This window comes from Arachis ipaensis, chromosome B08 (genome assembly GCF_000816755.2).
Source record: "Arachis ipaensis cultivar K30076 chromosome B08, Araip1.1, whole genome shotgun sequence".
Classification (NCBI taxonomy): Eukaryota; Viridiplantae; Streptophyta; class Magnoliopsida; order Fabales; family Fabaceae; genus Arachis; species Arachis ipaensis.
Genome location: NC_029792.2, coordinates 27,333,170 through 27,345,128, shown reverse-complemented (window position 1 = coordinate 27,345,128; position 11,959 = coordinate 27,333,170).

Genomic DNA, 11,959 nt, shown 5'->3' with positions numbered 1-11,959 from the left:
GATTTTTTGATTTTTTATAAATGACCAAATAAAATTATAAAAATCATCATTTTTAACGTTTTATTAGGAGTTCGAATCAATTATATAACAAAAAATATATTCAATTATTAGATCACAGAGAGAACTGTTTCTTTGGGCAGTAACAACTATAAACGGTCACCATTTGGTGAACACATGATGGAATATGGATGATGATGATGACTACAACAGAAAGAAAAATGGCAACATGCTTAAGAAGATTGTGTGTTATAGAAGAAGTCTCAGAAATAATTATTTTGTGTTGTGGTCATGAATATTATTGTAATGTCTTATGTTTTTTTTTTTTATAATTTCGTTGTGCTTGTTAATAACTACCCTCTGTGCTTTGAACTGCACTGTAAATGCTACCTGGGTCTGAGTCTGGGAGTTTGTGAACTGAATTTACAAATTTAGTTTAGTTTTTGAATGAATGAAGATCATTATTATGTAGTATGACCTTTCTATATCTCACATGCATTATTTTAAACTGCACCATAAATTTCTGAAGTTACTCATTAATTGTGGATTGAATCAGGGTTTATCGTCTGATCTTGATAAGTTGACTAACTATAATTATTTTTCAGTTCTCTCATACGCCAGTATGTTTGAGAATTAGAATTGTTGTAAAATTAAACACAAGTATGATTTATATTAGGACACGGTTATAGGATAAATAAGTAGCGACAGATAAAAAATGATTCAAAAAGATCATCTACGAGATGATCACAGGTGATTAACGTGTAAGTAATCTTATTGTAGATATAATATATGATAAGATTTAACACGGTCATTTGATTCATCTATCCGATTTCACTCTTAAAATAAGGTTTTGTTTTTATTGTTGTTCTTATTGTTATGTCTAACTTTATTATTATTATTACTATTATTATTATTATTATTATTATTATTATTATTATTATTATTATTATTATGTTCAATTTAAGCTATTTTGATGCTTAAGAAGAAGTTAAAAAAAATAACTTCTCTTATAATAATTTTTTTTATTACTCCTATTGTAATAATGTGAAAACAATGTTCATAAGTCACCCTACGATACTCAATATATAGAAAAATTTATAACACAAACGTCATTGATGATGTTGATGGAGACAACCATATATATAACAAAGTTGAGTCCTTTTCAGATTTCTTCTTCAACCATTTTCACCTCTTTTAAATTTCACGCATTTAGATTAGTCTTGGAAATATGGAAATATTAATGTAATTTGTGGCTAGTGAAAATGCTCAACCTCTTGCATAGAACATGTGTAATTTATAAGCATTGAAGACTGTGATAAGGCACTTGGTATTATGGAAACCAATATGCCATTTGAGCCCTAATACTTTTGCTATAGATATAAAGGAATGAAAATTTATTGCACTATATAAAGGAACGAAAATTTATCATAGATATATTTTTGGTTATATGAGCCCTAATACTTTTGTTATAAGAATCATCTTTTGGTATTCTTTTATATATAAATGGCCAAACNTAGATATTTAGAAGGTAAAGTTATTTTAATTTTTGTTCAATATTAGTGAAATCATTCGTTAATACATGCATTTTATCAACTGTGTTCGAGTCGTTTTTATACCTTGCCTAAAATGAATGCTTTTTATTACCTTTTTTCCGATAATTCTGTTTCATGCCAATGTTTAATATGGTTAACTTTTTACCACTATTATACAACTCATTAAAAAAAATAATAAGTAATTAATGCTTATTTGTAAATGTTTTATAAATTATGTATGGAGTCAACTCCGAGATATAGCACGTTCTGGTAGTACACAGATTGGCTTCCCTTGGAGTGATGAGGGTGGAACGTCGTTGCTTCCTGGAGGGGCGGCGTTGGGTATCTGAAAAGGGACTCCAACGCTCAAGTAAGTATGAGTATGAGAGAGTTTTATGAGAAAGCTAGAGTGAATTACGTACCTACAACCTGAGTGAGTAGTTCGTATATATTGGGGTTTGTTGAGGGTGGTTATGCGGATTTATTGGACTGGATGGGGCCTCCATCTGTTGTGTGCTTCATTTTCGGAGTTGAGGAGAGATTTGGGGAGAGTTCATGCGTAAGTTCAGTTCCGAGTTTGTTGTTATTTGTTTTGCTTTACCCTAACGGATCATAGCCCCAAGGTTGACCTGTTTCTAGATCTATGAACAAGTTAATCTTCTACTTATGGATTATAACTCGGAACTGAGTTTCGCGGAAATTTTGGTTTGGTGCCGAACTATAACTCGGAGCCCCCAAGCTTAACTTGTTCATTGAGTTGATTTGTTTTTTATTTGAATTTTCGCGCGGAGTGCTTAGTAGGAGAGAGAGTTTTTTATTTTTGGAAAATGAAACTGTATTTAATGCACTTCGATTGTGGAAAGGGTGTTGAAATCAGACCGTTGATTGATTTTGATGCTTTGCACGTTGGACGGCTAGGGTTTGTTCTGGGAGATGTAACGCTTGGTAGTGGGCTAGGTGTTTGGTTTTTTGTTCTATCCATTTTGCATGTGGTTTTTCGTTTTTTCTTCTCTCTTGTTCGCGGAAGATGAGTAAAGGTTAGTTGTCTTCTTCCTTTATTTGTTTCGTCCTGTTGTTCTGCTTTGTAATCTCTTCTATACTGTTGGTTGAGAATGGAGAAGGGGAAGAAAGTAGAGATAGGGTCAGTTGTGAAGACAGAGGTGAAACTTGTTGAAGACGTGTGGGTTTGGGATCCAGTTAATCCTTTTGCATGGGTTGCTGAATCGGTGAAGGGTTATGCTTCTGTGTTTGATGACGAACTTAGTGTTGCTCAATTAGGTTCTGTTACTTTGTGGGTTAGAGAGGGTAGTGGTGTGAAACTTAAGTTTCTCCCGTATACTGCTGATGATCGTGTTTTCCATCGTGGAGAAGGGTTTGAATTCTTTTTTGTTTATAGCTGTATTTTTGTGGACCTGGGCGTTAGATTTCCTTTTTCTGAGTTCGAGTGTGGTGTGTTGATGCAGTTGAAGTGTGCCCCGTCACAGTTACATCCTAATTCATGGGCGTTTGTTAGGGCTTTCCAGATTTTGATGAGGTGTTTGGAGGTTGAACCGTCATTGGAGGTTTTCTTTGCGTTGTTTCAGTGTAAGGGGGTTAGGCGGGGGTGTTGGTTGAATTTGGCTAGTGTTCTTGGATGTGCCATTTTTAGTTTGTATAGGCCCTCATATAAAGGTTTCAAGTCAATGTTTTTGAAGGTAGGCGTTGTAGAAGGTGAGTATCCATGGTTTGTTGACGAGTGTTTTTTGGAGAGGTTTCCTCTGTTCTGGGTGCCGAGGCCCAGGCAGGTACTTGGTATGGACAATATGGAGTATAGGAATGAAATGCTCGTGGAATTTTTGGTGAATCATATCTCGTCGTTGAGCTTGCTGTCTGTTGTTGAGCTTCTTGACTTAGAAGGTGATAATGATGCCCTTGATGGATATATAGGTAACTGCTTTTGAATGTTTTATGTGTTATTTCTTGTTTACGAATGGTGATGTATTTTCCTTGTGTTTTGTAGTTGAGAAGGCGCCGAAAGTGACTTCCTCTAGTTTATGAGCTTTCTTCCGAACGAAGAACGTCGAAAAGCAAGGTTCAACCAGTCAAGTTATGGCCGAGAAAGGTGCTGAGGTCAATCAGCCCTCACCCAAGAAGGTTAATTTTAAACGGAAAAGAGGGGATGTAAAGAAAAGTAAGAATGTGGCCGAGGAGGAATTGGAGTGTGAGGTTAACCTGGACCAAGTGAGAAAGTTTATAGAGAACCAGAAGGTGTTACATAGCTATAGGGGTGATGATGATTTGACGTCCTTATGGAGCGAGCATTTTCCGTTCACTGTGATGGCGGATGAGCATGTGCAGAATCCATCTGACGTTAAGCTTGTTCATGAAGTGGGCGAGGTTGGGGTTGCCCAGTATTTGCAGGTATGTTGCACATTCTTGCTTTTTGTGTTTGTATGTGTTTTGCTGGTTTTTATTGTTGTGTTTTTCTTCAGGTTATTGGGGCGCGCTTGATGTGTGTTGGTCGGACTGAGGAGTTAAAGCGTTCTAGGGCTGTCTTTGATAAAGCTGCTATGGATCAACTTATGCGCGAAAATGTGGAAAAGAGTGGTAAGCTGCGTGATGCATTGGATCTGGTGAACCAATTGGGGGAGAAGCTTAAGGAGGCCGAGGTGTCATTGAAGAAGTTTGGTGAGGAAAAGGTTGTTCTTGAAGCTAGGATCGTTGGGCTTGGGGTTGAAAAGAAACAAGCTGAGGATGATAAGGAAAATCATGGCCTTGAAATGTTTGCGGCTGGGTTTGATAGGGCCGTTGAGCAGGCAAAGTTCTTGATGCCAGATGGCGATTTGTCGAGGATAGACCCTTGTAAGGTTATTGTTGGGGGTGAGTTGGTTGAAGATGACGACGATGTCAAGGGTCAGGGGGAGAATCCCGCTTCATAGGAAAAAACTTTGATTTATGTATGTTAGTTTTTTGTGTTAGGTCAGTGTTGCCTTTTGGAGACCGATGTTTTTTGTGAATGTTTGATTGAAACTTGTTCCTCGAGTAGAGGTTTGTTTATTGTTCTTTTGGTATATTTTGAGTAAGTATTTGCCCACTATTGCGTATTTGTAGAGTTGTATAGTGTTTGTTAATTTAAGTTTGTGGATTTGTTTAGTGGTTATATTCACTTTTGTCTTTTGTTATTTGATAAGTTTTGCTTGGACGTCGAAGCGGTGACGTTTGCATTGTTGGAGGTTTGATAAAGTAGTATAATAGGGATAGAGTCATAGTTCATAGTATTATTTTGCTTGGAAAGTGCAGGGTGGTGTGCCTCATTAAAACCTCTCCAGCAAAACCCTCCTTAGGGAAAAATCTGGTAGTAGGAAAAAGAGTGCATCACCGTGTCCGACTTATACATTTAGCTAAAGTATAACTTCAGGGATGATATGTTCCATGTGTTTGGTAGGATAGTTCCGTCGAGCTTTTGTATCTTGTAAGCCTCCTTGCCGACGACTTTGTGTACTTTGAATGGTCCGTCCCAATTTGCACTTAATTTGCCATGTCCGTGCGGCTTTCGTATGTCTTCGACCTTTCTGAGTACGAGGTCGCCTTCTGAAAATGTCCTTGGTTTGATTTTCTTATTGTATTTCCGTGCTATAGCTCGTTTTGTTGCTAGTTGTTGGAGTGTTGATTTGTTGTGGTCTTCTTCCATCAGGTCGAGCTCGGTCTTTCTTCTTTCTATATTGTCATTCTCATTTGTGCTTGTAGTTCTGTTGCTTTGTAAGGATACTTCAATTGGTATCATAGCGTCGCTCCCGTACACTAGTCTGAACGGGATTTCTTTTGTTGATGATTGTTCGGTAGTGTTGTAGCTCCAAATTACTTCAGGGATGAGCTTGGCCCATTCTCCTTTTGAGTCTTCCAGTTTTTTCTTAAGGCCCTGCAAAATTACCTTATTGGCGGCCTCTGCTAGACCGTTAGTTTGTGGATGTTCGACTGAGGAAAATTGTTGGATTATTTTGAAATTTTGCAAAAAGTTTGTGAATTGTTGGTCTATAAATTGTCTACTGTTATCAGTGATGATGAATTGAGGTATACCAAAGCGACACAGTATGTTTTTCCAGACAAAAGAAATCATTTTTTCAGAAGTAATTTTTGCCAATGGTATAGCCTCTATCCATTTGGTAAAATAGTCTATAGCAACAATTAAGAATTTGACCTGGCCTGGAGTTGGAGGAAATGGTCTGAGGATGTCCAGTCCCCATTTGTTGAACGGCCAGTATACCTCGGATGTGTGTAATTGTTCGGCTGGGTTGTGGATGATTGGCGCATGGCGTTGGCATTGATCGCAGTGGGTTACTTTGAGCATGCAATCTTGCTTTATCGTCGGCCAATAATAACCAGCTCGGAGGATTTTGGCGGCTAAGCTTCGGCCGCCAATGTGGGTACCACAGACTCCTTCGTGGACTTCATCCATGGCCAATTTTGCTTCGGTTGTGCTTAAGCATCGAAGGAGGGGTCTCGTGAATCCCCTCTTGTATAGTTCGGTCCCCAGTATGGTGTAAAAGCTCGCCTGGCGTTTGAATTTCTTTGTGTTTTGAATGTTGTTGGGCATAAGTCCTGTTTTCAGGTAGTTTATTATTGGTGATCTCCAGTCGTCTTCCTGCAAAACACTTGCAACTGTCGTTAGAATAACACTGGGCTCATCCAGTGTTAGTTGTGAAAGTATGGGGTTGTTGTGTTGACTTCTTGTTGTTGCCAGTTTGGAGAGAAGATCTGCTCAGTTATTTTGTTCCCTTGGTATATGGAGAATATTGAATCTATCGAAGTTTCTTATAAGGTTGTTAACCATTGCATTGTATTTTTCAAGGAGGGGATCTTTTACCTGAAAGTTACCTGTTACCTGTTGTACCACCAAGAGGGAGTCGCATTTGACGTTTATCTGAGTTATGCCCATGGTTTGTGCTAGGCGTAGTCCTGCTATTAAAGCTTCGTATTCTGCCTAGTTGTTACTTGCATGGAAGGTGAATTGTAGTGATTGTTCGAGTTGTATCTCTTGATCGCTCTCGAGGAGTATCCCTGCTCCGGAGCCTTTGCTGTTTGAGGCTCCGTCAACGTATAGCGTCCATGTGTTTTCTTGAGGAACTTGGTCTTCTTGTGTCAGTTCGGCGACGAAGTCGGCTAATGTCTGTGATTTGATGGCTCATCTGGATTGATATTGGATGTCGTATTCTGATAGTTCGATGGACCACTTGATTAGTCATCCTGCCAGTTCGGGTTTTGTTAGTATCTGCCTCAAGGGTTGTTCTGTTCTGACTATGATGGTATGGCTTTGAAAGTAGTGCCGTAGCCGTCTGGCTGTCATGACGAGAGCTAGGGCTAATTTCTCCAGCCTTGGATAGCGGGACTCGGCACCTTGAAGTGATTTGCTGATGAAGTATACCGGGTGTTGTTGTTTGTCTGTTTCTGTTACAAACACGGAACTGATAGTATGGTTAGTGATTGATAAATACAAATATAATGGTTTACCTGTTTCTGGTGTTTGGAGGATTGGGGGGGTTGAAAGTAGGGTTTTGAGTTCAGTGAAGGCTGCTTCGCACTCTTCGGACCAGTTGAACTTTTCTTGTTTTCTCAATTTTTTGAAGAAGTGATGCGACCGTTGCGCTATACAGGGTAGGAACCTCGCTAGTGCTGCAAGTCGGCCGGTTAGTTGTTGTACTTCCTTGATTGTCCTCAGACTTTGCATATTGAGAATGGCTTGACATTTTTCTGGGTTTGCCTCAATTCCTCGGCATGTGAGCATGAAGCCGAGGAATTTCCCGCTTTGCACCCCAAAAGCGCATTTTTTCGGGTTGAGCTTCATATTGTATCTTCGAAGTTGCTGGAAGATCTCTGTTAGGTCTTCGGCGTGGTTTGATGTTTGTGTTGATTTTGCCACCATATCATCGACATAGACTTCTATGTTTCGTCTGATTTTTTTTGAGAAGATCTTATCCATGAGGTGTTGATAAGTGGCACCTGCATTTTTTAGTCCAAATGGCATGACTTTGTAGCAAAAGTTACCGTTGTCAGTAATAAAGGCAGTCTTCTCTTGGTCTTCTTGATGCATTAGGATTTGGTTGTAACCGGAGTAGGCGTCCATGAAGCTTAAGCATTGGAAACCAGAGGAGTTGTTAATGAGTTTGTTGATGCATGGGAGGGGGTATGCATCTTTTGGGCAGGCTTTGTTGAGGTATGTATAGTCGATACACATCCTCCATCTGCCATTATTTTTCTTTACCATCACTACGTTGGCCAACCATGTGGAGTACCGGAGTTCCTTGATGAACCCAGCGGTTAGTAGCTTCTGGGTTTCCTCCAAGGAGGCTGTCCTTTTGTCAGTTCCTAAGTGTCTCTTCTTCTGGGCTATAGGCCGGATCGACGGGTTGATTGCCAGTTTGTGGCAGATAACATTTGGGTCTATTCCGAGCATATCTGCTGGAGTCCAGGCAAACAGGTCAACGCTTTGTCTTAAGAGCTCCACCAGTTGAGTTCGTTCCGCCTTCTTTAGTGCGTTTCCGAGGTATGTGTATCTATCCTCGTTGTTTTTCAATTGCACTTTAGTGAGTTCGTCAAGTGGCATTGGTCGTTCTTGGTTGTTAGTTCTCGAGTCCAGGTCTGCCAAGGGAGGTAGCTGATCTGTGTTGTATACTGCTTGGACATATTACTGGTCGAGATGTTTTGTTTGCTCGTTTTTTAAACTGGCGTTATAGCACTGTCTGGCCTCCTTCTGGTCTCCATGGATTGTCACCACTCTATTGTCCTGTGAAAGGAACTTGACACACAAATGCACAGTGGAAACAACAGCGTTGAATGCATTCAACGATGGTCTGCCCAAAATAATGTTATAGGACTTTTGCAATCGACCACCAAATATTGTATTTCTAAAGTTTTGCTGTTGGGATAATCCCCAAAAGTAGTTTGTAACCAAATGTAACCTCGGATAGAGACTCGCTCACCTGAGAAACGTACCAGTTCTCCGGATGACGGTTGCAGGAGCTTGTCGCTCAGGTTCATTTTTTGGAATGTTGAGTAGAACAATACATCGGCGCTGCTCCCCAGGTCCATGAGGATCTTTTTTACTAGGGGCTCTCCGACCTGTGCGGTGATGACTACGAGGTCGTCTAGGTTTCGATCGGCGGCCTTGTAGTCTTCAGGGTTGAATGATATTCCTGGCTTGTCCGCATTGGTCGGCCGAGGTATTGTTGATTCTGTCATAGTCATCATAGCTTGGTATGATCTCTTTCTTGCCGAGCTTGTGCATCCTCCACCTACAAAGCCACCAGAAATACAGTTTATTATTCGGCGAGGTAGATTGTTATCATTGTCTACCTTTCTCCCCTTGTTTCGGGGGTTGTCAATTGTTTTTTGTTGGTGGCCGAGGTCTTCAGTGTTTTTTCTTCGACTTCGTGTGTCGATGTACTTGTCCAGTAGTCCCTGGCGTGCTAGTTTTTCAAGGATGTCCTTTGCTATCACACAGTCGTCTGTTGTGTGGCTGTACTTTTGATGGAAGGCACAATACTTAGATTTGTCCACGTGCCTTTGGTCCTGGTAGGTACCGGCTCTGCTTGGGGGTTTGATGAGTTTGGAATGTAGTATATCTTTTACTATGTCCTCTCTTTTTGTGTTAAAGGGAGTGTACGTGTCGAATTTAGGTGTTAGCCTAAACGACCTTTGGTCTGTCCTGTTGGCCGGGTGTCTGCCTCGTCTGTCTTCTTCTTTGTTCGGGGTGGATTTTTCTGCCCTCCGGAGTGCTCGGAACTCCTCTACTTCGATTTGGGTTTGCTTTTTCTCGGAACTCGGCCAAGGTTTTGGGTTTTGCTATAACGATGGACTCTTGGAATTTCCCAAGCCGGAGGCCGCTTTTCAGAGCGTGGAGGTGAACTTCGGGATTCAGGTTGGGTATCTCGTTGGTCGCTTCTGCGAATTCGGTCATGTAGTCCTTTAGGCTTTCATTCGGCCCCTGTTTGATTGTACTCAGATAATCTGAGTTGTGGACATAGATTTTTGAGGCAGCGAAGTTGTTGACGAATTGGTCAGCTAACTCGTCGAAATTCGAGATTGATCCTTCGGGTAAGTTGGAAAACCAGATAAGGACAGCTCTGTCTAAGAAGGTTGGAAAGGTTCGGCATAGGATGGGGTCGGACTCTTTATTCATGAACATCATGGTGTAAAATTTGGTTACATGGACATTTGGGTCTCCTATTCCTTGGTAGGGTTTTAAGGTTGAAGGTAGAGTGAGGTTTTCGGGCATTTTGAAGTTCATGACTTGTTTCGTGAAGGGGTTGGTTCTCTTGACTATTGTCTTTGTTGTTTTCGGGGTGGTTTGCTTGGTTTCCGAGGAATGTTCATCATTGTCCTCTTTTTGTTCGGCGCTTTTGTGTTCGCCCTTTGTGCGATCGTGCTCCATCTGTCGCAGGAGTTCGGCCATCCTTTGGTTCTCGGCTCTGAGGGCCTCATTGATTGCTAACATCTCCGGTTGGTTGATGTCGGAGGGAGCGTGGCTTTGTTCGTCTGCCATTATTTGTGTCCTGCAAAAAAGAGGAGATAAAAAGTATACAGAGCAAAGGAAAAAGTGGGGTTAAGTAAATCGGGCCCCACGGTGGGCGCCAAATATTCCTGTATGAGAGTCAACTCCGAGGTATAGCACGTTCTGGTAGTACACAGACTGGCTTCCCTTGGAGTGATGAGGGTGGAACGTTGTTGCTTCCTGGAGGGGCGGCGTTGGGTACCTGAAAAGGGACTCCAACGCTCAAGTAAGTATGAGTATGAGAGAATTTTATGAAAAAGCTAGAGTAAATTACGTACCTACAACCTGAGTGAGTAGTTCGTATATATTGGGGTTTGTTGAGGGTGGTTATGCGGATTTATTGGACTGGATAGGGCCTCCATCTGTTGTGTGTTTCATTTTCGGAGTTGAGGAGAGATTTGGAGAGAATTCATGGGTAAGTTCAGTTCCGAGTTTGTTGTTATTTGTTTTGCCTTACCCTAACGGATCAAAATATATATATATAAATTTTGCATCTACGGAAGGATAGCACGCAAAGCATATTTAATTCAAATGTTTATTTTATCCCAATTATAATCACTATCATCACTATTCACTATCACTGATTTCTATCATTACTACTAATTTTTTAACCTCAATTCATTAATAAAAAAAATTAAAATACTAAAACTAAGCATAAAAAAATTATAACACTGATAAATAATAAATTTAACCATAAAAAAATTAAAAAACTAATTTGTAACGATAAAAAATAAATTTCAATAAATAAAATTATTCAAACCCTAAAAATCTATCAAAATTTTTCAATCTACCTTTTTAAACTAACCTAATCACTCTCAATTTCTTTCCCAAATCCTCTCTTCCTTCGTCCCCTCTACTCCCACCGTAGTTACAAACATGAACTAAGCTCCACTCTCCACTCTTCAATTTCACGATTTTCAATTTCGATAGCTTCCTTCAAACCCTTTAATTTTCCAAAATTCAACTCCAATTTCACCATGGATAACACCATCGCCACCAACAATTTCAACGACACCAAAAATTTCAACAATTTCAAATTCTTTACCCTCGCCTCCAAGATCTGCCCCATCACTAATACTGATGTCTGCTTCAAGTACCATCGCTTGTGCTGCTTCTTACCTAGACCCACACACCTCAAGCTCGTATTGTTCCCTCTCCCCAACACCAATACCACCACCACCACAACCAACACCATAACCACCACTAACAATGCGCCTCTCCTCCTCATCCTTTAATTCTGACCAAACCCAGCACCAATGGTTCGTGGATGCTCTCAACACCGTTCGGATTCTAAAATCTTCCTTTTTCTCGTCTCTTACGCAAGTGGCTTATCTATCTTTCGTGACATTAAATCTGAAAAGAAGAGAGGAGGCTCATCTATCGTGTGCGGTGAGGGAGGAGCAAAGAGGAGAGGGGGTGAACTAGATGAGGGAAGAAAGGGATTGGGAGATTGGAGAGGGTTTGGGAGTCTAGAAGACTAATTTAAAAAAATTTGATAATTTTTTAGGACTTAGATAGATTTGTTTGCTAAAATTTAATTTTTATGGTTACAAGTTAATTTTAATTTTTTTTATGGTCAGATTTATTAATATTATAATCTATCATGGTCAATTTTAATACTTCAGTCTAAAAAAACGAAAATGAGAAAGTAAAAAAAATAAGTTTAATTTAGTTAAACCTAATTAGAAAAATTAATTATCTAATATTTTTGTAATACTAAATTTGATTAGTTAAAATGTATTAAGCCAAAACTTTTTGTTAATTAAGTCTATTGATATTTTCTGGACAAAGAACAGACAAATAGCTTATAACCCCTTTTCATTCCCAAAAAAAAAAGAGCAGACAAATAATAAATTAGTCATAAGTGATTATTCAAGATAAAATTATTTTTTTGTTTGTATGA